Source organism: Miniopterus natalensis, chromosome 5 (assembly GCF_054644295.1).
Source record: "Miniopterus natalensis isolate mMinNat1 chromosome 5, mMinNat1.hap1, whole genome shotgun sequence".
NCBI lineage: Eukaryota > Metazoa > Chordata > Mammalia > Chiroptera > Miniopteridae > Miniopterus > Miniopterus natalensis.
Window position 1 is genome coordinate 32953310 of NC_142085.1, and position 27941 is coordinate 32981250.

The following is a 27941-nucleotide window of genomic DNA, read 5'->3' on the forward strand; positions in this document are numbered from 1 at the left end:
GGCCTCTTCTTTGTCCTATTTATAGCAATCCCCTGGCTTCATTTTTTCTTCTTTTCCACACTTCTAGTGTTTCTTAACAACACCTATTGTTAAGATTCTTCTGAATTTATAGATTAGATTGTAATTACAGTGCTTTATTTTATTAATCCTACTGGTAGATAGTTCTATGTAACTTAAATAAAGCATTAAAAGTATTCCCTTAACCCCCTCTGCCCCAACCAAAACTATGATTAAGTAATTCTAAGCTGTGTGTATTCTCCAAAGTCCTTTCAGGATGATGTAACGTAATACATGTAGCAGAAAAATAATTATAATTGAGCATAGTGTTCCAAATTTATTACTTAGTACAGAACGTAGCAGGTACTAAATTGAATTGAAGAATTAACTAAGGAGGTATCAGAGTAGAGTCCTGTAAAATTAAAGGCACTGCTTTTCATATAAATTGTTTTGTAGAAGTTGTTTAATTAGGAGTGTGGAAGAAAATTGCAGAGTCTCTTTAGACGTGGTTATATTCAGTGACATGCTTCAACCTGGTAATAAATCAGCTTGGGAACCTTTCACATAAGGAGATGTCACTATAAATTAGCTTTTACATTTTATCTTAAGTAGTATCATCATAAAATATTTAATCAAGACACTAAAACTGCCAAAGTAGGTAGATACTAGTGTTTTAAAAAATCCAATTCTTTCATGTTGGGATTTTTCCTTGTATATAAATTCTGATCTGTGAATTTACCAAACTTGCCACAATAGATAATTTGTTCAAAAATTATAACTATCACAAGTGTTTAACAATCACTGATGCCAATTAAATACTTTCTAAAAACTAACAAGAGCAGACTAAATTTAAAGAAAATAATACACCAAAATGCTTTGTCCTATTTTGTTCTGCCACATAAAGAAAATATTCTTGCCATGCAGCTGGGTTTTTTTCTCAGATGTTTTTATAGTTATCTGTCTTTCCATATATTTCTCAATTACATCACAATTTTTAACAACAACAATAATAAAAATAATTAGGCTACGCATATAAGACTGAATATGACCTTTGCCACACCCTTATTAGGCAGGGAGGGTAGAGAAACTGAAGTCTCCTTGGGCCATTGGGTGTCCTGGTTTCTTAAACTTCAGAAGGCAGTAAGAGCTCATCTTCTGGTTGCTTGCCAGGATTACCATCTTTCTAATAGTAGGTCCTTCTTTTCATTTTCACTGGCTCTTTTACCTACAGGTTGTACCAGTTACCTGTTGCCTGCCTCGGCCTCTTCTTGCCTTGGTAACTGGCTTAGCTGTGCATTCTAACACTGACCTTTGGCTTTACTGTTTGCTCTTTGCCTCCATGCAAGGACAGAGGCCAGGAGAGCCACTTCCTGCCATCTGCCCTAGTCCCTCAAGCTTATTAGCCAGGCCAGCTCTGTCCAACGCCCCCAGCACAAGAAGGAGATCAGACACCTAGCAGGGAAGGAATGAAGTCCAGATGATAAATCAAGTGAAAGTACTTTTAGAAAATGCCATTAAAACTGTTGAAAATGACAACTATCACAAATTCTTGACTGTTATCAGTCATTACCAGGCTGGCTACATTGATCAAAAAACAAACAAAACAACAATTATAAAGGTAGGTCTGTGAATTCTTACTATTTAAAACTGAAGTAATAAATTCCCCAGGTATAGACTTCAAATAACATCTGTTGACTTAATTAGACAAGAAATGTTTCAAGGATGAATTCTTTTCCTAAACTTGGTTGCCTTTTAAACAGATGATACATCTGAAACAATAGGTAGGGAGCAGGTGTGTGTGATGGTCTGAGTCTTAGCTTGCATTTGGCAAAACTCTTGACTACAGAGTGAAGCCATTAGAGATGTTGTCAGTGAGATTGATGACGTTACCCATTTGGAAATTGTCCTTGACATATTATATAAAACGCACAATTCTTCTCCAAAGACACATCATGAATTATAGCAAAATGTAACACATAACACACCCTTTTTCAGGGGCAATGACTGTATTAGTTTAGTGTGGCACCTTAAGATTGAGTTAAGACAGATTCTTAAATAATTCTACTAAATATGTCTAAACAGTTTGGAGTCAAGTGAAAAGAGAAGCATGAATGAACAGAGAGGGGGCTATTTAAATAACACATTAACCTTTCCCAGTGTATGAATCCTACCTGGTGTGTAGAAGGTGGGCCTTGCAGAAGAAAGTCACAGGGACTGTGAGAAGATGGTGGATAATAAACCCAAGTCCTGAGTGTCAGTCCAACATGTTGGTCTGAGCTTCTTAAGTAGGATTGCGTTTGCCTTGTGCATAAGAAGGAAACACAGCCTGGCCGGGTGTGGCTCAGTGGTTGAGCATCTACCTAGGATCCCCGCAGATTGCAGTTTGATTCCCGGTCAGGGCACATGCTCGGGTTGCGGGCTCGATCCCCAGTCGGGGGTGTGCAGGAGACAGCCGATCAATGACTCTCTCATCATTGATGTTTCTGCCTCTCTCTCTCCCTCTCCCTTCCTCTCTCTGAAGTCAATAAAGATATATTAAAAAAAAAAGAAAAAGGACAAAAACACAGACACATCTTCCTAGATAGACTAAGGCAAGTTCTTCACCTCCCCTGCCCCCAGAGACTGATAATTTAAAATACTATTTTATATTAAAACAGAAACAGATATATGATGAAGTATCATTTTAAATTCCCATAGATTTTTTTAAATGGAGAATAAGAATTCAAAGAAATAGTGTGGTTGCGCTGGTTGGCCTCTCCTCCAACTAATGGGATGCCTCTATCTGCCTTTGTCTTAAGGGTACTTATGTAGACATGCTTGGGGGGGGGAGGGAAAAATACCGTATTCCCCCCTTATCTGCAGGGGATATGTTCCAAGACCCTCAGTGGATGCCTGAAAATGCAGATAATACCAAGCCCTAGATATACAGATGGTTCCCGACTTATGATTTTTTAACTTTGTAAGCGAATGAAAGTGATATGCATTCAGTAGAAACTGTACTTTGAATTTTGAATCGTGATCTTTTCCCAGGTAGCAATATGCGGGGCGATCCTCTCTGGTGATGCTGGGCAGAGCCAGTGAGCTGCAGCTCCCGGCCAGCCATGAGATCATGAGGGTAAACAACCCATACTCTATAGTGTGTGTACTGTGTTAGATGATTTTGCCCAACTCTGGGTTAGCAGAAGTGTTCTGAGCACATTTAAGGTAGCTTAGGCTAAGCTATGATGTTTGGTAGGTTAGGTATATTAAATGTACTTTCAATTTACAATATTTCTGCTAACAATGGGTGTATGGGGCTGTAACCCCATCATAAGTTAAGGAGCATCTGTACTAGAGAATCTGTAGTATGATTTTTCCTGTACATACATACCTATGATAAAGTTGAATTTATAAATTAGGCATAGTAAGAGATTAACAGCAACTAATAAAAAAATAAATTATAACAATATACAGTAAGTTATGTGAATGGCTTTTGGGCCATTATTCAGTAAAATAAGGGTTATTTAAACACATCAGTTTGATGCCACAGCAGTCACTCTGATAACCAAGAGTGCTACTAAATGACCAACGGCCCAGTAGCCTCCACAGCATGAATACGCCAGACAAAGGGATGATCCACATCCTGGGTGTGCCAGGACAGTGCAAGATTTCAGTATGCTACTCGGATTTGTAACTTATGAATTGTTTATTTCTGAAATTTTCCACTTTATATTTTCAGACCTCTATAGGTAACAAACCACAGAAAACAAAATCACAGATAAGAGGGGACTATTGAACCAAGAAAGTGCGTATCTAAGTATGGAGTCAGAATGGACAGTAGAGCACAACCTCAGGAAGCCTGGAGCAACTCCAGAGACCAAGGCAGAAATCCACGCAAGGCTGGCTTTTCCCTCCTCGCTTCTTCCCTGCTCCTTTCTTTCCACAGAACTAAAGCAGAAAATCATTGAGTTTCAGGATTCAGAGATTTTTTTTTTTTTTTTTAGAACCATTAAATCCAATCTTTTTATCACATAAAAACTGCACAGTTTTTATGCCCTAAGAAGTGGTTTTCAAGAGTCTTCTGGGATATTTTCAGTAACAGGGAGCTCATTAATTTGTATGGAAGCTCTTTCTACCTTCCAAGAATGTGAATCGTTTAGGAAGTGCAGGCTTGAGATGTACATTGGTTTCTAAGGTCAAACAGTAAGAAGAAAAGTGGGCCTCAGAAATCTGTTTATCCCGGCTTCTCATTCAAGGCTCGTTTCATGAAACGTTAGTGGAAATACTTGATTACAAACTGGTCTAAAGGGAAGTGGCTTGGCAGAACTCTGGAAGGGAAGTTCTAATTCAAGCTGAAGGGCGGAGGGAGAAAACAAATGACATCACAGGAAATTATGAAACCTAATTTAGTAGAGAAATATGTAGAACTACTGATCACCTCCTAAGACTTGGACAGGAAGTTCTTACTCCACTTTTGGGTCACAGAGCTTGTTTCCTGAATAATATTTCCTCCTTTGTTTCTCAGTCTCCTCTTCTGGGTCCCAGCGTTTATAGATAACCCAGACACACACAATTATTTCAAAGGAAAAAGGATTTTAAAAGCCATTGTCTTGTGTCTTTTTTAAATCAACAAAATTAATAATCTAGAATAAATCACAGATGATTTTAGAATTCTATAAACATATTTACAAAAAATTCTACAAAAAATCACAATGATTTTATAAATATCCTCAATTGTACAGTGTCAACTGCATATCACTTTCAAAAACAAAACTTAGAACATTATTTTGAAGTGATAAAAACATTTCACCTGTAATTAAGCCATTGATTCTTCTATCATATCAAGTGCAGAACATCTCTAAGATTTTATTTGTATTCTGTACATTCTTTTCACAGTACCCGCCATGCTAGGATATCATCACTACTCTCCTTTAATGGCATATTAACTGAAAATCTAGAAAAAAGATAGGATACGTATAAAAGCCAACCATATTTGGGGACCCACGGCCTGACTGACATTTCAGTTCGTGCTCACCAGCCCTTATAGTGAAGCTTTACAGTGGATGTGCCAGGTCTACCATGTGCACGGAGCTCTCAGTCAAACTCTCCTCATTAGAGAGGCCTAGGAGGAAAACCATTGTATTTTGACAACAGCAGAGGAAACTCCACTGACCCAGACCTTTTTAAAGCATGACTAGATATCCAACGATAATGAGCCATGTGAGAAATACCAGTAGCATTAAAAAGAACAGGCAAACAGAAAAACATAAGCCTACATCCCATGAGGGTTCTCTTCCCAAAGTCCAGATCCAGGGTCCGTCATTATTCCCTCCCACCTTCCACCCTCACCCCCACCCCCCACTGGCTTTCTGACAGCATTGTCTGGTAGAAAGCTACTAGATTGAAGCCCCTTGGGGGGGCATCTGGGTAGAAACGGATGGGCACCAGATGTAGTACCATCGGCCCACCAGGACCTAACCCTGAGGAGTGGGCAGCCTGAGACACTGCTCCCCACGCCTCACCTCCATGCCTCAGCCCCACCTGCCCCAGGAATGAGCTTTGCCAACAATATCCCTTGCCTGCTGCCATCAGAAGAGGGGCCCTCTACTCTGAGCTCCCAATCCCTGTGTCACCCGGGTGTGGAGCCCATTGACCACTCTAGTCCACCTCATTCTGAAACCAAAAACTGTTCATTTACTCTCACCCTGATACCCCAGGAGAGAAGCTTTTTGGGTTGGTGCCCAAGAAATGATCACCACCCCAGGGGTTGCCTCAGGACTACAGATCTCCCCTGGGGGGCTTGGCTGCTGCTGCTGCTCTATATTTGCCTCCTGTGATCCTGTTCTTTATTCATGTCCACTCCATTCCCCCCAGGAGAGGCCTTCGTACCCCCTCTGACCCTCTGCCTAGCATTCCCATAGCCCCGCTGCCCCGCCCCGTCTCAGCATCCCAGCTGGGCCAGAGCGGGCCGACTGTGCCAACGAGAACTGGGCCCTGCCCGGCTGCCCGCCTCAGGGATGGGCACCTCATGCCTCTCTCACTGCTCCTGTGCCAATGTTGGCCCACCTCCCACCTTGGGGTGGGATGCAGCTTCCATTTACTGGTTAGAAGAGGCCACTGTCCAACCTTTCTCCCTCCTGTCTTGTATCCTGCACCCCCTCTGTCTGTTCGTCTGTACTTCTCTAGAACTGTTTTCCACATATAAAACCACCATCCTGTCCTTTTAAAAAAGGAAAAAGGAAAACATATGCGTACAGAAAAGTTGACTAGAGATAATAATCGACCTGAGCTTTAAATTATTCCAAACTTACATATAAGCTCAATCACTGTAACAGCCTTATGAGGTAGGTACTATATTACCCCACTTTATAGATGAAGGCATTAAGGCACAGCCCACCCTGCTTCTCCCTCTGGTGCGGACTGTCTGCTGGTTCTTTAGTGTCCCCTGCGTGAACCCCTAGGCCCACCTGCTCGGAGTGGCCCCGCGATTCTGCAGGGGGACATGGCTGCCCTCACTGCAGTGTGGCGCAGAACGAGGGCTGGTTTTGTGCTTCGGATGGAATTCAACCTTTTCAGCTTCAAAACTAGAAGAAGAAAGCTAATTAGACTAAGAAAGCAAAGATCTCACATACAGCAGAAAGTTTTTAAAAACTGTTATTAACAGCAGAAAAGATAAACCCATTCATTTCTTTAAAAAAAAAAAAAAGACTTCAGAATTCAGCACTGTGTGGTGGAAGCATTAGAAAATAAATTATCAGTAGGAAAAAGAGCAAAAATCCAGCAACAATTAGCCAAAATACATGATGATGTAAAAGACTTCAGCATCAGTTAAAAGAAGTAACACAATTTTGTTAAAAAGCTAAGAGAAATAATAGAGACAATTGTAACTGCAATGAACACTTAAAAAAAATTTTTAATCCCCACCCAAGGATATGTTTTTTAAAATTTATCTTTAGAGAGAGAGGAAGGGAGAGAGAGAAACATCAATGTGGCAGGAAAACATCGAATGGTTGCCTCCTGTACACACCCAATTGGCAGGGGGACTCGAACCCGAAACCTTTTGGTGTACTGGGCAATAATCCAACCAACTGAGCCACCCGGCCAGGGCCAATGAACATTTTTAAATAATAAATAGGAGAGCTTATTAAGGAAAATAGCTAATAACGAGTTGAGAGCCATATCCAGAAAAATTGACAGGGGGGCTTCGGGTCACTCAGAAACACAGAGAGCTCTCAGAGCTGGGGCAGGCAAACTTTCTGTAGACAAAGTACCATCATGTACTTCTTCAGGGGAAGTGGCAGATTCTGAAAAATGTCAGCAAACAGGAGGGCGACAAGGGCACTGTACGATTATGGTCACCAGAACTTTGTAAAAGTGAGACCCAAAAAGATGTAACAGCTATGGGACGAGTTCTAGAACACTGTTCTAGAAGAATACAGGATGATGTATGTGCAACAGGGACAAACTATAAACATTTCTGACTCTAGAAGAAAGAAAAACGTATTCAGAATTGGAAAAATAAATGGAGCAAAAATGGAGGAAATTTTCAAGTTAAAGACAGAGGATATACCTCTGCTTCTTCGTAATAAACAAGATGATCAAAAGTAAAAGAGGAACAAAGAGAAAACAGGAATTGTCAGTTGAAGCTCACAAAAAACCCCAGAAAAGTATATAAATGTCAATGCATTTACATTTGTATTTCATCTTTAAAAGAAGTTAGAAGAAGAAGAGAAAGAGAAAACTTAGCAGAAAGTGCACCAATGCCAGCTTCAAGTAAAATTTCTATTAGGAACTTATACCCAAGAGAAGAAAAAAACAGAACTTTTAAGGCTTGAAAAGGAGCTCAGGGAAATGGCAGAAAACACAGAAATAAAAGAAACTGCTGCTGCTGTAATTTCCAGGTTTTAAGAAAGAGATTTACATAAACTTGAATAGAAAATTCTAGATAGAGAGGTGAAGGAAGATGAAACAGCAGAAAACAAAATACCAGAAAAATTAAAAGAGTGAAAACATGTTAGTAGAGGTAACTTTAGGCTTTACAAACCTACCAAAGGTTGGAAAGAATGGACAGAACAGAAGATATAGGACCATCGTGTTCTAGGCCACTTCTCCATATTCCACAACAGGACTACAGGCAAAGAGAATAGAGAAGAATATGAGATAATAAAATTGGTATATAGTTAGCCCTGGCTGGTGTGGCTCAGTGGTTAGAGTGTTGGCCAGGGCATCTGAGGGTTTGATTCTGGTGAGAACATGTACCTGGGTTTCGGGTTCGCTCCTCAGCCCCCAATCGGGGTGTCCTCCAGAGGCAACCAGTCGGTATGTCTCTCTCACATCAATGTTTCTCTCTCTCACTCCTCCTTCCCTCCCTCCCTTCTACTCTGAAAAAGCAATGGAGAAAATATCCTGAAGTGAAGATTAACAACAACAAAAATTGGTATATAGTTAGTGAGACTGAAGCATATTCAGTTAGTTATTCTGGGAAATACAGTGTGACTAAGCATGCTCTTTAAATATCACTAGCCTAATCAATAAACTGATTATTAATTATATTATAAGTGAACCGACAAGTAATAAGTTCCATACTGATCTCAACATTAGTATTTCCTATTTATACTATGAGAGCATTTAGTTTATATGTTGGCTATTACTGACATAAAAGCTATTTAAATAAGTTTATGTTACAAAGACTACTTCATTTAATGCATTTAAAAGATATTTTGTTTTTTATGGAATAATTAATTGGGACAATTTTTAGAATGACTTTTTTTATTAAAAAATCTGCAACTTTAAGAACTTGGAAGTAAGTTAGGCTGAGTAATAAGAATGTAGCTTTCTTTTTTGAATTATAAAATAAGTTCATATTTTTTCTAAGTTTAACAGATTGATAGCTTGGCAATTCCTGCATTTTTGCATAATAAACATTTTGTATTTGTTTGAAGCAAACAAAACAAATAAAAAAGAAAGAAAAGAAACTAAAATATAGACAAGTTCTGCAACAGACACAAAGCCGTAAGAGAGCTGAGGTTCAGACCCAGGTGGTTAGGTTCTAGAGTCCATCCTCTTTACCACTGTTTAGGCTACCTCCATTGCAGAAAACTTTAAAAATATAACTAAATATTCTCATGGATACTTAGAAGGTATTATAACCTAAAAACAAGAATAGGAGACTGTGAGCAAGGAATAAATAGCGACCAAGAAAGAGCTCTTAAAGGTTAAAAGCATGAATGAGAAAAACAAAACAACAGAAGGACCATAAAAAATTTCCCAGAGCTACCAAAATAGTAGTTGCATGGGATTCAGTGTCTGCATGATCCCAGATCTGCAGTGTCTGAACCTAGCAACGGCTGGCGCTGTTTCCATGGTTATGGAATCAGGGCACTGCTGAGGCTGCTCCAGAGGGGCCTGCTGAGCTACCTTTGGTCCCTCCAGTCACCTGAGGACACAGGCTCACAGCACCCTGCCTCCTGCCCCAACAGCATCTTTTGCCTCCTACCCCGGGGGTTCCCTGTTGTTGCAGAGAAACTCATTAGCATCAATCAATATGCAACTTGGAACTGCGGAGGAGCTATCCCATGGGACAATCCTTGCCCCAAAGGGGATGGCACACTGGGCAAACACACCCCTTCCCCTCACAAGGACTGTGCGCAGAAGCGTAGCTTTAAGCTTCCTTTCTGAAGACACTCTGCAGGTACTAGCAGACAGCTTTCCATGAAGCTGTGGCCCTCCTTGCCTCGCACCCATTTTCTCTCACTCCTGCTTCTCTGACATCACTTACACTCCCCAGCTGTGTTTATCTCAGGTGCAGTTTTCTAGAAAATTCAGTCCAAGACAACAGTCTTCAGAATGGCAGAGTCAGTCCCGAGGAGTTGCAGAGACAGCCACTTTTCCTAGAGGACCTGGATGCTTGGAATTGTCCAGCAATGGTATAGGGTCTGAAATTGATGAAAATAGTGTAATTCCAGCCTACTATGTGGCTCAGCAGTGAGCAATATTTACAGAGTAATAGTAATATAATGCTGTTTGTGGGTCTCCATTTTTTAAGCATGTATCTATACATGAAACAAGAGAGATTTGTTGTGGTTGAAGGGTTAAAATGTAATGATAAAGTCCAAGGGTAAAAATGTAATGATAAAGTGCAAGATAGGAAGTGAGAGAGGAGGAAAGATAGGACTATTCACATTCTTATCTTATGGAGTAGGGAGTTAAGAAATACTGTTGAAGGTTGATGGGGAAAAATACAGAGATGCAATTCTTATTTAAAGTTTCAAAGATAACCGATTAGAAATGATAAATACTAAAAGGCCTAGGAGAAGAAGGAGACGAGTGTTAAGTAAAACTTATTCTCACCTTTCATATTAGGAAATCAGGAGACGTCTAAATGGGATAAATCATGAAACAGAAGAATAATCATATCATTTAGTCATGGAGATAACCAACATAAACCCAGAGAGTGCCTCTCAGTGCTTCAGGCTCTGGGCGAGGAAGAGTTGCACGAGAGAGCACAGAATTTTCTTCATAAACTTTCAGGAGTCTTTGATTTGTTTCATGTGCATGTCTCACTTTTGTAAAAATAAATGCAAAATTATTGTAAAAGCTATCAGTAAACAGATGGCAAAATTAAGCCCCAAGAATCAATTAAGTTACTTAGAGATCAAGTGCAATAGAAAGTGAAGAGGGATACCTAGCACAGGATCCCAAAGCATATCGAAAGGTAAAAGGAAGACAGAGCCGCAGGGACACAGGGAAGGCACAAAAAGGGAGGCAGGGGAACAGAAGAGGAAGGTGTTGAGACAAGGAAGCCAGGCAGAGAGAGTGAGCTCAGCTATATCCAACGCTGCCAAGGTCAAGCAGCACAAGGGCTGGGAAGGTCCGTTGGACTTGGCGACATGGAGAAGATGGATGGGAGCTGTAGACCGAGAACAATGTGTTGTGAGACACATTGACAAGGAAGGCGAGAAACAGGGGCGGCAGGCGCAGGTGATGCCCAAGTTTGAGGGTGAAGGGGAGGAAAGCAAGGGAAGCCAGCAAACAGGGACACTGCATCGGAGGACCATGTGTGGTTGTCCAGTATAGAGAGAGGAACATGCTCAAATCTCCGGGCAGGCACCAGTGGGGCGGCTGAAGATGGAAGGATGTGGGAGGGGGGACTCCAGAGGCCAGTGGAGGGAGTCCACAGAAAAGGGGGGCACTTCTGTCTCTGCAGCAGGAGGAAGGAGGGGGCGGATAATATAATTACAGTTAGATGTGTGGGCAGGCGGGCAGGGCCTTGGGGAAGTTACTCTCTGACGGCTTCTAATGCCTCTGTGAAGGACGAGGCCTGCCCTGCGCCTGCTGAAAGAGAGCAAGCAAAGGCACTGGGGCTCAGTTCATTGGGTGGTATTATTTCAGCACTCGCAGCCCAAGGCAGAGGCAGAGCAGGTGGAGAGGTGGATTCATCCAACTTCGGGTTTTGCCAGGTGAGTGCAAAAGGCGAACGAGTATTTTCTAGGAGCACAAGGGGAGGAAGGCAGAGGCAGGCCAATGAGCAAAATGCTAATTTGTCAAAAATGAATTCTGCAAATTTTGAAAAGAAGTTTAATTATGTAATGAACATACTTTTTTAAAAATGCAAAGCAGGTGACAAGAGGGTTGAAAGGTACAGTTTAACCAGCCCAACACAAATAATTTATTAACCTAACTCAGGCTAAAGGAAAGCCCTTGTATAGCCAGGACAATCAAGAATTCCAGAACACAGGGATTCTCTCCTACTTAAATGCGGTCTTAGCGTACCATAGAAAAACATTCTAGAGAAATAGCCCAGACAACAAATGTATGGGCCCACTTGGTGAAGAAGCCTCAGGTTTACATGTCAGTGAGGGTGGGGAAACAGCTGATTGCAAACTGCTATGGAACTATTCATTCCTGATGGGAAAGATGCATAAAAACCGGGATCATTCCATAAAAGGTCTTGAGAGGTTCCCAGAGACAGACAAGTAGCCAACTGGGTATAGTATCTTCCTGTCCCCAGCTCTGCCTAGCTTTTCTGGAATGACATTTTGGCAGCTCATGTCCCTTCCGCAGGCATCTGGGGGACTTAGATGATGCTGGCTCAGGGGGAGAGCCCTGCCAGGTGATGGTGGAGTTTGGTCCAAAGTCACTATCATTTTGCAATGACTGCAAGAGCTGTTTTTGACTCAGGTCCTCTAAGAAGGTCAGGCAGTTAGGATTCTGTGGCATGGAAACAAAGGGCTACCCAAACTGGGGTGTGCTGGGAGGTACAGGGCACTCCTGAAGGAGACTGAGATGTGTGGTGATGACCATTGCCGCCATACATCCCATAAAATGGGCCTGACCAAAGTCTATTATTAGAGGCCAGTTCCAGCCTCTTCTCTTTGCTTGCTGCTGATGCCCGCAAGCTTAGGAGCAGTATTTAGTAATACACTGACACACGCTTTTGTACTGAAAGGAGAAGGAAAGTGGGGACTGTGTCTGGGTGACCCTGACAGAATTCCCAGAGGACAGTGTGTGACAGCTTTAATTTTGTGCTTGGTGGATACTAGGATGATTGCTTGGTTATGGATTATATCATCACTCCTTTGTACTCTCAAGGACATACAGAGATACACATTCCTTGGTTTGTTCTTTTATTTATTTATTCATTTGAATGTTTGTTTAGAATTTCTATGTGCTATGCACTGTGCTAGAAACCAAAGATGGAAAACCTAATAAAGACCAGATCCATATTCGTGAGGACTCAGAGTCTATTTTCTTTCTTCTGAACCTCCCAATACTTTTCCCAGGTTTCTTCTGAGGCCTTTACCTCCTTCCCTTTGAATTATATTTATTTATTTAAATGTCATCTCTTCTCAGAGGCTTTTGGCCAGAATTTGCAAAATGGCTGTGGTGTTTTGACCAGCAGATGTTTTCCCTTTTACCTTACATATAACTTAAAAAAAGAACACCCAACCTAGAATTAGTTACCACATATAAAATTTAGAAATCCAAATCAAGAATTTGGATTTCTGACTTCTCTTAAAATATCAGAAGACCTGCAACACTGGGTGCAATTTCCCACATCTGGAGCTGAGCAGTGGCTGCTCATTTCATTAGAGCATTAGCTTTCCAGGACACCCAAGTCCCTGCACAATGGTTTGACTATCTGTAATGCCTTTTCTGCCTCTGGAAATCTTGAGACTAATTAGGAAAATATGATTGTTCATTAAGTGTGAGTCAGTAAGAACTGGGACTGCTCTAAGTAGTGACTAAGGGAAAAAAATACGAAGGGAAAAACACAAGAAAGAAAGTATAAAGGAAGAATTTTCCAGATTTAGCGACCAATCCAGGATGGCTTGACAGGAATAGGAGTTGTGATCCTAAGTGGCCAGGGGAGTGATGATGTTTCTAGTAGGCATGGTTGGTAGCCAGTCAGGTGCCCTTTAGCAGGTGGTGCATATATCTCCTAGGTGCTTTGAGAGTTGGCTGGTAATTACTCACAGTTGCTCCCTTCTCCAGAAAACTGCCATCCACTGAATGGGAGCATAAACATTGAGAGATTATGCATAGGTCTCTTTGCAGTAGATAGCAGCCCATAATCAATGCTTAATTGACATGGACATATAAAAAACAATCCTGCTTGCCTGAAGGTGGGATTGATTCAGTGGTACCATTCATGCCCCAGAGCTCCCCACAGATTAGGCTGAGACTAGACTCCAGCTGGGACAATGGCCCGATTTAGCTCCTTCCTCTGTTGTGTCTTGCTCACTCTACTCCTTTTGTCCTGAGAGCACTCAATAAATCATGAACACCAGAATCTCAATAAATCATGTACTTATTGGGAACCCAGCCATAGATAGTATTTATAATAAAATTATGTAATTTAAAACTTGGAAAAGTGGTAAAAAGTGGGGAGAAAACACCTGGGAGCTCCCTCCTATAGGGATTCTTTCAAAATCATGGTTGTATTTCTACCTCAGCAGCACAGGGCCTGGCATATGGAAAGTGTGGGGTAAGTTTTATGTTGTTTGTCAAATGAATTTGATTTAGAGTCTATTGACTTTGAGGACACAGTAAGACACCCAGAGTAAGATAGGAAACATGGGCACAGGAAAGTGGTTGTGGCTGGGTATTTAGGTCTTTCACAGGGTAAGAAACAATTCAAGAAAGAGACAATAATTTGCATCAGTGCAAATGAAATCTTGATTCTTTTCAATGTAAAGCAGCCAGCATATGTCTTTACCTCAATTAGCTACATAACTCCGATTAGTCTAGATCAATAATTTATGATCCTTCACTAATGTTTAGGTAAAATTCCAATTAGTGACTTTTGCTCATTGCTAGTAAGTAGGTCTGGCGGAAAAGATTAACATTCGATTGGGGAAGAATTTATGGATTTTGTTTATCTTTTGTATTCTATTTGTCAAATAATTGAATGAACCACCTGAGATTTTTTTTTTTTTTTAGAGCCAGAGAGTGTGCAAAATAAAAAAAAATACTGTAATCAAGTGTTTATTGTACTTACCTTTAAGCGATTTATTATTCCTGTCTCTATTAAAATCTTATATATATTTAAAGATAGAAATAGAAACAGACAAAAGCATTAAGATGCTTCAAAGGTCACACAACTTGGCTGTTTTAAATACAGGTCATCAGTATCCCAAATGCTGTATGTAGTGGAACACAGGGCTCTAATTTCATTTCATAAACTGTAATTATGACTTTTTATATCATGCTAAATAATTCCTCCCTTACTGGATGTTTATACCTTTCAGATATTTATAGATTGTCATCATTCCTTAGTCATCTCTTTGCAAAGTGGCACATATTTCGTTCCTATAATATTTTTCATAAGTCAGTTTCCTCAATACTAAGATGCTTTTCTAAGTTCTCTGTTCAGTTTCTCTCCATCTATTTGATATAGTGCTAATCAAAGGAAAATGAGATATTTTGGGTGCAATTTATCTCAAGATTGTTGGAGAGGTCTGAGGTTTAAATGTCCTCACCTGGATTAGAGTTCCTCATTTATACATAGTTCAGAATAGCACTGACTTTATCAGTATTTTCACCATTTTACTTTGAAAATTCATAACCAATTTCCCACACAATGGCATTAAAAAATCTCTATGTCATTACTGTTTCTTCACTGATCATGGAATATGCAGAAACTAAATGAGTTCAGGATATATTTCTGTAATTTACTTCTTATTACACAATATTGAATCACATTTCCAGCTTTTTTATATCCATAAACTATTGTTATTTCTCAGTGGCCTTCCAAGTTGGTAACACTCTAGAACATTCAAAGAGATATTAAATTCTTCCTTGCAACTGTATGTTTAGCTTTTCAACACAATTATTTCCAACAGCATTTCAGTTGACCTGGCTGTGTTATTATTATGATAATTTATTAAGACACTTCTTTTTGGCCCTAGCTAGTATTTCTCAGTGCTTAGAGCATCATCCTGTACACCAAAGGGTCAAAGGTTCAATTCCTGGTCAGGGCACATACCCAAGTTGTGGTTTTGATCCCCTTTCAGGGTGCGTGCATGTGGTGCGTGCATGAGGCAACCAATCGATGTTTCTCTCTCTCTCCCTCTCCCTTCCTCTCTCCCTAGAATCAATGAAAAACCTATCCTTGGGTGAGGATTTAAAAACAGATAATTATTTTTGCTTATTATGTCTTGGGCATCACACTGGTAGGATAACATACATATATCCTAAGTGTAATGGAGATATAAAATTGGATGAAAAGCTCAATATTTTCTTTCTCAAGGAATATCAATCCTCAAGAACCCTTTTCTATATTTATATATTTCAAGTTTTCAAACATTTTCACATACCTTTTTAGTTTAAAAGCCTCATATGGCTTCCAAGTGCCAGAAGGGTAATAATGTGGGCCTGGTCTCCACAGGTTTCGCTCAGTCTGACCCCACTGTTCTGGTCGCAGCTCTTTCACTCAGTGCCATCACGCGTCCTATGTTCCACTATATACAGTGAATTATCTGTGAAGCCTTTGGAAGGATCCCCACAGAATTAAGTGCTCCCTCCTCCCAGTACTTGTTGCCTTAATTTGTATTTCTGTGATAGCCATTGTTTCACTCAAAGCTTTACTGTTATTTGTATGCATCGCTCTCCCACACATTATGTAAGCTTGTTTTCCCCCTGCCCAGGGCCTCACAGGAGAAGTACTAAATAAATAATTGTTGAATAGTGGCAACTCCTAATTTTCTACTTAGATAGGGTTTTGGGTGATGTTCAGTTGAAGAGAGAGTTGGAAATTAGGAAACTTGTCTGGAAGCTGCATTGGCAGAACAGGCATGTGGCACTTAGATTGTTTATTTGGGGATGGTTCTGGGTGGCTTAATAGAGAGTGTGGGGGCTACAGGCCTCTGTGCACCCCTTGGTGTTGGAGGCAATCAGGGAAGAAGGAATTGAGGACCATCAGATTCAGAACCATGAAATGACTTGCAGACACCACCCCATCCATGATTGATTTGGATTAGAATCCTGGGCTCCTGTTTCCACTCTTGGTCTGTTCCCAGAATTCATTATTTTGTTTTGCTCTGGGTGTTTTTCTTAATGTTTAGTTCTTGACTCACTGACATCAGATAGAGCAGATAATATTTTTCTACCTTCATGCAATCTGTCTGGAAGATAGAGTTACCTTCTCCCACCTGGCCCCCATATCAATCAGAGTCCAGTCAGGAAAACAAACTACTCTAGGTATTTTAAACAGAGGGAGTTTCATACAAGGAATTGGTTTCAACAGCATCGGAAGGCCTGGTGGAGCAAAATGTGTGGTAATGAAGAGCCAGTGACTGCAGGAAGTCCTTACCAGCCCTGGCTAGAGAAACAGGGAGGAGGCAGTGTTGCCAGCCTGCGTGGATGCTCACAGCAGACACTGCTGGAGGCCGGAAGCCATGCCACTGCCAAGTCCACTGTCATCGCTGCTGCAGCTGCCGAAGACCATGGAGGGCACAGCCAGTTGGCTTCGTGGCTGCTTTTTGGCTGTGGGAACAGTTCTGGAGCTGCAGCCGCTAGCCACAGTCCAGAAGACATGAACGACACTGAAGCCTGAGGCTACCCACTGCTGTCAGAAACAGTTAAACACCAAACAAAACATATTTTTCCTTTTCATTCAGCTTTCCAGTCTTCTGCAAGTGCCTCTTTTTGGAAGAACTGATCCAGAAATCATTCAGCTGAGAAATCTGGAAATTTAATTTTCAGTGTTTCAGCCCCAGAATATGAAAAGGTAGAAAGGAATCTAAGAGAAAAATGGGCAAGTGAATGTCACACACTCTATCCCACCAAATCTTTGGCATAATTCCAATTCTCTACTTTTTCCACCTGTGAAATAATGATAGCAGATTAAGTTTAAGTATCAATGTAACCATAATCCTGTAAATGTAGTTTTAGCATATGCAAAATTTCCAGTTATTTCTTTAGATCAGTATTTCCTACAATGTATTCTACTGAATACATCCTGAAGAAAGATCTATTGGTCACAAGAGTTTGGGAAATTGCATTTTACACCCCCTCCTGGAGTTTCACACTTCATTAAAGCTCTGAGAAATTCATTAGTCTCAATTGGATTTGACATTTTTGACATTGCAATTGCTATGCATTAGTAAAAAAAAAAAAATGGTAACAGTACCTGTCACCTGGGGTTTATAAGGGAGAGGCAGGGAATAAAGTAAGCAGAAAAGTGTGTGTGTGTGTGTGTGTGTGTGTGTGTGTGATTTAGATAAGTGTTATGAATAAAAAAATAGGATACAGTGATAGAAAATATTATAAAGGGGGATGGATCCAATTAAATAGCATGGTCAGGGGCAGACTCTTTGAAGAAGTGACATTTAATCCAAGAACTTAGCAGATGGAATCAGTCATACACAGAGTACTCTAACTCAGGGCCACTCAGCAGCCCACGGATCTTCCCCTTCAGCCAACTGTTCTTGAACCCTAACGAGATCTGTGTAGAAACTGAGAATAAGCATTTGAAACATCTGTAGTAATTTGATAGACTATCTTTATGTCTGGTAAATCTAAAAAGAAAACATATTTCTTTAACGATTTTCTCTAGTAGTTGATTTTTACTCTACTTTAGAAAGCATATTTTTATGATAGATTGAAGAAAAGGAAAGAGCTGATCCTTCACAGATAATCTGAGAAGCTCTGCTCTAGCAGATGTGAACTGTGGCAGCAAAGGCTCTAAAGAAGGAAAGAGGAGTCTGAGTTAGAGGAACTGACGAGGCTCACGACCCGGAGTGTAGTTGTGTGCAGAGCTCTGAGGAACAAAAGAAATAAAGTGATCGGATTTTATTCTAATTATAGTGGGAAGCTACTGAGGATGTTTTAACAACTTAGACACATGGTATGATTTAGGTTTTTAAGTTAATCATTCTAACTGCTTTATGAAGGAGTTGAAATAAAGAGTGTAAGGCAGGATGATCATCTCAGAAACTTCCATAAATTTTGGAGAGGGATGATGTTGGCTTAGACTATGGCCATGAGGGCAGGAGTGGATTAACTGGGGGAGAGCTGGAAGAGATTCGGCACATCACTCCCTGATGAGCTGGAGGCAAGTGGGGAGAGAGGGATGGGGAGGGAGAAGCAGGAAGATGCCCAAGTTTCTCTGAGGAGATATTAAAGATGGGTATATACATTCAGGGATCATCAGTATTTAGTTTTCATAGTTATAGGGACTAGATGATACAGAAGAGAATGGAAAGGAAAGAGTTGAGGGCCCAGAATTGAACCCTACATAGTATCTTTGGACTTTCTCTAAGGCCTTGTGAAGTCTAGCTTGAAGAGAAGTAATTATCTCAAGGGCATGTTGATTCCCAGGCATTCAGATTTGTGTCTAGATGTCTCTAACATTAAATTCCACGCAGTAAATTTACTGAGCACCTATACCATTTAAGAGATCACAGAGGGTGTTGTAAAAGATAAAATCCATACAAGACCTTTAAGAGCTTGCTATCTGGAAGGACATCTAAGATATGTATAAAAGCACAAGACAAATCTGATAAGTGCTATAAGAGACTTATAAAGAAAAATGGACTCTGAACAGGGAAAATTGTAAATCTTCATGAAGGAGGCATATGAATTTGAATCAATAAAAATATATATGTATATTACATATACATATATGTTATATACATGATATTAACACCATGCCTACACACATTTGTATTTAGTTCTACAAGTTTATATATATATACATATATACATACATATATATAACTATATATGTATATTTAAAAATATATAAAAACTATGAGTTTATAGTTCCAATCCAATTCTAATCCAATACCATAGGGTTCATTCTTTCTCTTTTTGTTCAATTTTGGTGCACACAAATAAGCTCAGAATTGCTAACTCACATCTCATTTACTAACTAGAATATAGTAAATCTGTACAATAATTTTCCTCTTGAGCCTTAATAATATTTGATCAAAATACAGTATTCTGAAGTTACTTAGGTTGGTTCTTTTCTTCTCTACCTGTGTTAGTGTGGTAATGTTATTCATGGTTTAGATTAGTAACATTTGTTAGAGTTTGTGTTCCATTTTGGGATACCCCTATATCCTAGTATATATATTTTTTACTTTACCTGGAGTAAAATTAACTTGTTTGGGGGTAAAATTCTATGGGTTTTGACAGATGCTTAGACACATGTATCCACTATCATAGTCACGATACAGAGTAGTTCTATTATCCCCAAAGTTCCGTTATGCTGCTTCTTAGTAGACAACACTTCCCCCACCTCCAATTCCTGACAATCATTCATCTATTTTCTGTCTCTATTTTGACCATTTTCAGAAAGTTACATAAATGGATCATATAATATATAGCCTTTGGATCTTTCACTTGGCAAAATATATTTGAAATTCATCAGTGTTGTTGCAAGTTTCAATAGTTCATTCCTTTTTTATGGCTGAGTAGTATTCCACGGTGTGGATGTGCCATGCTTTGTTCGTCTGTTAACTGACTGAAAAAAATATTTGGGTTGTTTCCAGCTGGGGTGATTATGAAGAGAGACATGATAAACATTCATGTGTAGGTTTTGGTGTGAACACAACTTTTCAATTCTCTTGGGTAAATACTTAATAATAACTTTTAATTCTTTCCTCTTTGTGTTTCAGTTTAGGTCATTTCTATTGACCAACCTTCAAGGTCACTGGTTCTTTGTTAAGTCTACTGATACCCATTGAAGGCATTCTTCACCTCTGCTACTCTGGTTTTCATTTCTTACATTTCAATGTGATTGATTCTTTCTTACAGTTTCCATGTCCTGCTGAAATTGCCCATCTGATCTTGCATGTTGTTTTTCTTTTCCACTAGAGCAGTGATTTTTAACCAGTGTGCCACGAGAATTTTTAAAACATGCAATGCCTGACTATTTAGTCAGGGGTGCTGACCTCTTTTCCCTTAGGTTGTCAAAAAAAAAAAAAATGACAACAGCCAACACAACAATAACTGTTTGGTGTGAATGAATCAAAATTATACCGAATTTTTGGGCCAGATCGGCAAAATATGTATTTTTTGGTGTGCCACAGAATTTTAGTAATTAGTTTATGTGTGCCAGGAGATGAAAAAGGTTGAAAATCGCTGACCTAGAGCTTTAGCACATTTTTCATAGTTATTTTAAATTCCCTGTCAGTTAGTTCCGATAGCTCTGTCATACCAAGCCTGGTTCTGTCGACTGCTTTATTTTTGACAATGTGTTGTTTTTCTCACCTTTTCGTCTGTCTCATAATTTTTTGTTGAAAGCCAGACACCTTGTTTAGGAGAGTAGAGGTGAGGAAAATAGATTGTATGCCTGGAAGTGCATATACCTGTTTTTCTGCTAGAATTTTAGCATGCGACATGAGTTTGGAGCTGGGCTGAGTTTGAGATTCCCTTCCTAAGCTGCAGTGGTTAGCCTCAGTGCCACAGCATCAAATTCCTTTAGTGACTCCTTGTGTTTCAGTTGGGGGGCTGGTTTGCTGGTAGTTTTTCTCAATGTCTGCCTCCCCCTCAGCATTAGGCCTTCCCTTTGCACTGTACATCAAAGAGGCTCTGTCTCTTCACTCTTGGCTATCTCCAGCACTACCTCTCTGTTGCCTGTGACTCAGCTTACGAGCCTGGTGATGGGGAGAGGGACTTCTCTATTGTGATAGAGTCTCAGCCTTAGGCGGGCACTGTCTGGTGGGTGTGGTCTTCTCTGTGCTCCTGTTCCTCTCTCTCCAGTAGCTGTGCATCGAGAGGTATTGTAGAGCCTCACCCACGGTTTGGGTGACCACCTCCTCCCAATGAGCCAGGGACCTTCCTACTTTTAGCATCGAAAACCCCACATCTGTTCCAGGCAAACTGGAACCAGGGGTGGGAGGATTATTTTCTGTTCTCTTTTTCAGTTGCAACAGGTTTTCACAAGTGTTCTGAGGGTGACAGAGTTTGTTATCCTATGCAGTAGCTTTAGGCTTTGGTTCCATAGGCGACATATAGGAGAAAGGCCCTAGTGGGGGTTTCTTACCCTTTCTGCAGAGGCTGCTAGTTGGCTTTTCAGGCCTCCAAGATCAGGGATGCTTTTTCAGTGAGGTCTAGATGGGGCTCATGCAGAAGAGCTTGCAAGAGGGTGCAAACACTCCCATATCTGCAGCTCTCAGACACATTCAGCCTTTGCCAATTTGTTAAATATTCTGGATGAGCTCCTCCACAACCAGTGTCCCATTGTGTTTGCACCAGGTGAGCAAGTGGCCATTTCTTGCCTCTCCCTGCAGAAGCCTGTCTCTCCTTAGATTTGGGGCTAGTGGTTATCCTGTGCCCTCAGCTCTCTGGTGGGTTCAAGAAAATCGATGCACTTGCGGTCAGTTTGACAGTTTTTTGTTGTTGTGAGTGATGAATAGGTGACATTGTTTAAAGTTCTCTACATCCCTGAGCTAAATCTTTGATTTTTAACATTGTGCTACCAAAAAACAAACAAACAAACAAAAAAAACACAACAAAAACAACTGCACATACATAATACACACACACACACACACACTCTCTCTCTATACACTCAACTCATAGGTGCTCTAGGCTGGTGAGAATACTCATAATTGGTCTGTGTTAGTTGGATGTCCAGTTTAGAGCAGACAGGTTTGGGTTTAGTTTCAATGAACTATCCTGCAAATGTGTCATTTTCATGTCTATTTTACATGCAATCCAGGACTACTGTGGAAGTTTCTTTGACATCTAGAATGTAAGCCACAATATTGACATTCTATCATCTCCCTGCTCATCAGGCTTTCTCTTTCTTCCAAAATTGGGTTTGTATTGCTTACTTAACTTTATTTTTGCTACAACAGATTAATTCAAATGTATTCAGGAGGTATATATTGAATGTCTTATAGACAGTAAGGCATATTAGAGATATAAAGTATATATTGAGTTTTTATGGAAAATCCCAATATCTTATCAGTTTGGGGCTCAAAGGTGTCTTGTTAGTTGATGTTTGTGATTTTCAGCTCTGTATAAGTCTTTGTGTTGGGAAGGCTTGTTGTATAAGCAGATTCATAAACCTTCTGCTAGCCACATCACCTGGCATTTCATATGACTTTTTGTTTGTTAATTCTCACCCAAGGATATTTTTTGCACTGATTTTTCTTAATGCAAGTGGAAGGGAGAGAGGAAGGGGGGGAGAGAGAGAGAGAGAGAGACATCGATTGCTTGTGCCCAAACTGTGGCCATGGATTGAGCCTGCATCCCAGGTACGTGCCTTTGACTGAGAATTGAACCTGCTTCCCTTCAGTCCGTGGGCCGACGCTTTAACCCCTGAGCCAAACCAGCCAGGGCTAACATTATGTTTTAAACTAACTAATATGATTGTTATTACACTTACAATTGATTTTTAATTTATAATTATTATAATCACTCTCACAATTACTATTTTATTACCTAGTACTATGCACATCGTTTCTGTCTCATAATTATCATCTTTAACTCATAAATATTTCAAATATCCTTTTTTGTATATTTGTAACTACTTATAAAAGTGTTTACTGAACATTTGGAACTTTTTTTGCATCCCTTAATATCAAAGGCACTTAATATATTTACAAGGAAAATACCCTTTAAACAGATTACTATAACATTTTTAACTACTATAAGTATAATTTTTATTAAATACATCCATTGGTATTAGTTTCATGGTTGTTTTTAACAGCAAAACATTCTAACAACCTAGATAATGATAGAGATGGTTGTGGAATTATATGTTGCCCTCATTCATGTGGGAGGCAACTTTTCGAGGCCATGAATCTCAGGAAGTGAGGCTCCTTACGGCTATCTTGGAAACTGGGTAGAATAGATGATTAGCCACTAGAAAACAAAGCTTAAAATTGAGACATAAAACTATCTAGGCACTCGTCTATAGGTAGTTGTAAGCTATGAAGGCTGGAAGCAACAGTTGTTACCAAATAGGATGGTGCCTCTCTTTGAAGAGATGGCCATTTGAATAAATAGTACCTTTCCTTGCCACACCCCCCCCCCATGCCTCAGTTCTCTCCTGATGGAGTTGCTGACAGTCTATGAGGAATTAGTCTTTAACCCCCACCCCCAAACAGCACACCCATCTCATAGAAGACTAGCCCAGAGTGGGGGGTCAGTCAGGGTTTAAGCAGCTTACACTTCTTTGGGTAGCAGCATGACGTGGCTCCTCTGGTGGACTGAGGCTGCCATCACGTCCTGAGATAAAGAGCCGATGCTTGCTTTTGGGTCTCTCTGCATCCCCTCTGGCGTGTCCCTGGGCTGAGTGACAGCATGTCTGCTGGTTCTGATGTGTCCTCCTAGGGGCAACTGCTCTGAGTAGCCTGGAGGAGATCCGTTCCCACAGCCTGCCTCCGGGAGTCTTTTCACAAGATTAAAAGTAACTGTAAAAGAGAACAGAGACTCTGAGGAAGCCTGGAGGAATCCAGGAGAATCACATATTCCTTGGCTGTAGAGTTAATAACAAGCTCCCTTCTGAGCTGAGGAAAAGTCCAGAATGTGTTTACATTTCTATTCTTTATTCAGTTATGGTAATGCTTTTAAGTGATCAGATAAATTTAAAGGGCCAAGAACAAGAATGATATAAAATAATAACAAATATTTAATGGTAATGATTGGAAAAAGGAAATTTGGGGGTACATATCTATTTTTCTTCTTGGGAAATAAGCAATAACTTTGTAGGTGATAGGCAAAATTTCTTCTTTTCCTTTTTTGATTGAGGTCAAAATTCCTGTATTTCATCACGTTTATACTAATTTTCTTTTAAAAATTTGAACGTTTGTTTTATTGAAATGTGGCTAGGAAAGATCTTTACAGTTCAGCATCTTAAATTGAATACAAAACCCCAAATATGGGTCTAAATGCTGCTCATTGCCCAAATAAGGATTCCAAACATTGTTACTGAACAAATGTTATTATTTTTAAAACTTAAGCATAGCTCTGCTTTTCATCTACAGACTGAACTTATTTGCTTAGTTATGCAAATGATGACTTATTACTGAATTATTATCATATTAATTTCAACTTGCTTCACTGATATCTTACTATACACTAATAAATTCTATGGATGTTCACTATTGCTTTATTAATCACTTTAGTGTGATTTGTATAAAGGGCTTTAAGCTGTGAAAATACTCTGTTGGATATGAATCTAGAATTGGCCTTTGAATGGAAAACTATTTCTTAGAAATAAATTTGTCCTTTAAAAATGTTAAACTTTTCTCTTAGCAAACCACAATATTACATGGATTGTAGAATGTTTTTCAAATTTAAATGTCTCTAAAGTAAGATTCCGTTTAGAATCAATTGCTTCTTAGTTTTCCTGCAACACAGTACACTGTTGCTTTGGGGTGTTAGCCAACACGTCAGTGGCGGCAAAAGGCTGCAGAAGGCACCTTATCATATGCAACCAGGGCGGCTCCAACTTCTCAAGTCTGTTGGTGACATCAGTTATCTACTCCCTGCACTTTTACTTTGCTATAAAATAATAAAAACAACAAAAAGAACTACCAGAAGTAATAGAACTAGGGTTGCTTTTGATAAAAGAGGGCAATATATTTTATAACACTTTTTTCCCCTCCATAGGTCTTAAGTTCCTGGGAGCTACTGAGAATTTAACTCCTGAGCTTGAATAAAATGGCCTTTGATCTACCCTTTCCTTTTACTTGAAAAGCTCTCAAAGGAAATTATATAACGATAAACTTTCTCTCTAAACTTCCCTAAAACACGATTCACTACAAAAAAAAACACACACCACAATTTAAGATATGCCATATGTGTCCTTGGTTCCATCCAAAAAGTTTAGTTCCTTCTTAAAATGGCCTCACCCTTCAAGGACACGATTGAAGCACGACCAGGTTGAAAACAGTTACCCTTAGGGTCGATTTTGGATACAGGGACTCAGAAGTTATACTTTATAACAGACCACTGTGATAGTTCCTCCTCATGCCATATAAATGTATAATATTGTTGAATTCAATGTTCTTTGAGGACATATTGGATAGGTTATGATTAGAGCTAACATATATTGATAAATTAACATATGCCTGGCACTGGCTAAGTGTTGAATTTTTGATATGAAGTAAAGCATACTTCTTTAGTGTTAATGCATGACAGTAAATACTTTCAAAGGTAGGGATAATGAAAAACTTTAAGCTTTCAGATAAGGTAATTCCTGCATACAGAACCTAGGGATGAGAGATCTCCACAATTAACTGTCTTAAATACATAAATTAGACACAATGTGATCAATTATTGCTGTAAATTTACTTTTAAAAATTATTACTTAAGGTTGTTATAGAACTTCATGTAAAATTATGTTCTTTAGAAAATATGTTGCACAACTTGGCACAAAAACCTATAGCCCTATAAAAAATCGATACTTTTGCCAAAGGGTGGTGGAAAAGGTAAGGATTTAATCACGGTGGTTATATATACAAACACATAGAGGCTTACACAGATACTTTTCATTGTTCCGTTAACTATTGCCGGTTAAGAAACTACTGCAAAATTTAGTGACTTAAAACAACAGCCACTTTATTGTATTTCACTATTTTGACGGTCAGGAATTTGAGTAGGGCTGTGCTGGATAATTCCTTTGTGTCACATGGAATCGATGAGGTCACTAAGAGGATTCAGCTGGTGGGTTGAACTGGAGGACCCAATAAAAAAATAGCAGGATTCGCCGGGCCAACGTGGCTCAATGGTTGAGCATCGACCTAGGACCCAGGAGATCTTGGTTTGATTCCCGGTCAGGGTACATGCCTGGGTTGTGGGCTCAGTCCCGTCAGGGGTGTGCAGGAGGCAGCCGATCCATGATGACTCATCATTGATGTTTCTCTCTCTCTCCCTCTCCCTTTAAAGATGTATTTTTTAAAAAAGTAGCAGGATTCAATAGGGGGTGCTAGAAGGCAGGGTTCAGCTGGGACTACTAACCAGATGTGCACAGTAGCCTTCCTGGCATGGCAGTCTCAATGTAGTTGAACTTACAAGGCAGCCCAGGGCTACCAGAGAGTATGTTCCAAGAGACCTCAGTAGAAGATGAGAGGTTCCTTATAACTTAACCTTGAAAGTTCCAGATAGTTTATTTTTGAAAATCCTTATATTCTATTTTCCAAAACAAACCCCTGAGGTCATCCCTGATTCAAGGAGAGGGGAATTAGACTCTACCTCTCAGTGGGGGGAAGGCAAACAATATGAGGCCACCGTTAACTCACACACACCTAAACCAACTGACGGAGCACCTACCACAGCAACGATCCCCAGACTTGCTGGGTCTGGAATGTTTGTGACGATGGACAGCATTTACTTCTGCAACGTGTTCTGATCCTCTGCCAACGGAAGAGAAATTCAGTTCTCCAGCTACGAGCAGTTAGATTCAGGTATTCTACTGCTGCGCATTTCTTCTTCACTAAGCCATGACGACCAAAAAGTTTCGTGTGTGTCTGTTGTCTATTAGTTATTAATTTTAGAACTTTTCCCAGTCAAGGATCATGCAGAGCCACAGCTGCAAGAGACACCAGAGATAAAACCTGGTCCTGTTTTACAGATAAGGAAGTTTAGGTCTAAAGTAGCTATGTGACCTGTCCCCAGGTCAGAAGCTGATTAGGGACAGAGCAGGGCTGGGATCTCCTGCTGCGGGTTGAAGGCAGGGAATCCTGACTTACCTGTGGAGTGACCGGCCTGGTCACCTGATTCTTCCCCTAGAAACAGCCCCGCGGGCCTTGACTCAGTCTCCTGTTTTATTGCGAAACATTAAAAAAGAAACTATTATGTCCACTGCACCGATTTAATCTTGCGTATCTAACCTCTATCTAACCGTATTCAACAAATGAACAAATGTCTAAGGACCTACCAAGTTCCACACATACAGGTCTGGCTGCCTTCCAGAGGCTTTCTTTCGTTTCCTTTCCCTTTTTTCTTTTATTTTCCAGCTAGAAGGTCACAAATCAAAGCTTACAGTAGTTGCGTTTCTCTGGGCCGCTCACCCCACCATGCCATCAGCCCCCCCATGTCCAGAACACCCAAAGGGCCGAGGGCTCCGAGGGTGCCCGTGTGAAGGGTGCTGGGGAAGCCGCCCCAGGCCGGCGTGAGCCTCGCTGCTACGGCTCCGTTTGCTCTGAGGGCGCTTTGCTCACGAGGCTGCTTTGCGTTTCTTCAGACCCGGGCGCCCTAAATAGTCCTCAGGGCTGGCTTTTCTGTTCAGACGGTGCCTGCTCACCAAGAGCTTTTGTCTTTTTCTGCTGCAGCTAATTTATCTTCCTCCTGGACCAGCGGGGAGAAGGGGGAGGGGTGGGGGGTGTGGACAGGACTTGCCCGCGGGCCGGACCGCGACACCTCCCGGGCCTCAGGTCCAGCCCGCCGCCCCCCAGAGCTGGGCAGGGTCAGCCACCCCCGCCCGCCGGAGGGCGCCCCAAGCCCGCGGTCCTGCGGGGTGGGCGCGGGGCCGAGGGCCGGGAGGGCAGGAGGGGAGCAGT

At 40.5% G+C, this 27941-nt stretch overlaps 1 long non-coding RNA gene across 2 annotated transcripts; it reads right to left on the reverse strand.

Moving 5' to 3' along the window:
* Nucleotides 1–9824: 9824 nt before the first annotated feature.
* On the reverse strand, nt 9825–27083 carry LOC107531613 (uncharacterized). Of its 2 annotated transcripts, XR_015714532.1 has the most exons (3): nt 26713–27083; nt 23606–23849; nt 9825–9911 (listed from the first exon to the last, which is right to left on the reverse strand). It is a non-coding gene; the product is annotated as an uncharacterized LOC107531613 (long non-coding RNA). The 2 variants fall into 2 exon arrangements; XR_015714531.1 differs by lacking the exon at nt 9825–9911 and having other exon boundaries at nt 23080–23849.
* Nucleotides 27084–27941: the final 858 nt, after the last annotated feature.